The 1,308-nt window shown below is 43.9% G+C and overlaps 1 protein-coding gene across 1 annotated transcript in view; it reads left to right on the forward strand.

The window, feature by feature from the left end:
• The window catches only part of LOC116694092 (A disintegrin and metalloproteinase with thrombospondin motifs 20), an 89,001-nt gene that overhangs the window by 48,707 nt on the left and 38,986 nt on the right, over positions 1-1,308 (forward strand). The gene's annotated exons all lie outside the window — the stretch shown is intronic.

Genomic DNA, 1,308 nt, shown 5'->3' on the forward strand with positions numbered 1-1,308 from the left:
GTGTGTGTGTGTGTCTCAGTGTGTGTGTGTGTGTGTCTCAGTGTGTGTCAGTGCAACAATGTGGTTTAAGTCAACACTGCATAAAATTTCAGGTTTTCTTGGGACAATCAATCCAAAATGGAATCAGTCCAACCTGATAGATGTAAACATTACACCCCTTCAGTTCTCATCTCATAGGTCAATAGCATTATCCCCTAACATCACCATAAACCACCTTGACTTGGTGACCCAGAGCTGTAGAGGCTGGCTTTTAACGAAGGGTAGGGTAGGAGACATGGGCCAAACTGTTGTCAAATTGTTTTCATAAAGGAAAGGAAACTGTCATTTGTACATTTCAGTGTATATGGAGGAAACGTGGAGGGGCGTTGGTCCATCTGGTCATGGCAAAGAGGGTTTGTTGGGAAAGCAAATGGAGTGTCAGCCCCTGAGAAAGATAAATGAGGCAGCAATAGGTGCTAATTAGAGGCATGTGGAACCCAGGCAGCATGAAAGTGGATATAGGGGTATAGGGTTAGATGGACCCACCAGGCTCAGAGTGTGAGTGTGTGTCTGTGTGTGTGTTTCTGTCTGTCTGTGTGTGTGCTTACACGTGAGGAGCAACAGACAGAGAAAGAGAGAGTAACCAAAAAAGAGTTCCGCCTTGGTTGTGAGGGCAGGCGCCCATTTTCAGATGGTTCAAGTCAGGTTCAAGATGTTTTAAGTCAGATTGTCAGAAAACACATCTGGCAGCGGCTCATTGCCATGCTGCTGTGAGAAGCCTGACTCTTGCTTTTGCTGAGTGCCACAACCACCTTGGCTCTCATTGGGGTGGGGGGCTACTATGTACTCCAGAAAAAGTCTGCAACATTGTTTTAGCCTAAGGGACTCTGCCCAACATTGCGCAGGAAAACAGGGTGCCATAAATGTAGTGATGGAGCCAGATGACCCAATGTCCAGAGCAGGGTCCAGCACAGCCCCAACTATATACAAAGGAGCTATACGCAGGAGACAGGATATTACTGGCCCCGACTCACGAAAAAAACATGAGTAAAAAAAAAAGAAAACATTGCATAAACTCTGCTACCATGTGTTTATTTAAATATACTGTAGGTACACCTACATGTAGGCCTAAGAGATTGCAAAATAATCCTGTATATTACTATTAGGAGTATCCATCTGTCAAGGATGTATTAATTAAATAAACTTCAGCTGGAGTCTGATTTAATACAGCAACACTGTTTAGCACATCAGTGATCTTTTTCTATTCCACATTCTTCCTACAGCCTAATACTAGTTTTTAGGCTGCCAAATAGGACACTTGTTACTGCA

This window comes from Etheostoma spectabile, chromosome 8, assembly GCF_008692095.1.
Source record: "Etheostoma spectabile isolate EspeVRDwgs_2016 chromosome 8, UIUC_Espe_1.0, whole genome shotgun sequence".
Classification (NCBI taxonomy): domain Eukaryota; kingdom Metazoa; phylum Chordata; class Actinopteri; order Perciformes; family Percidae; genus Etheostoma; species Etheostoma spectabile.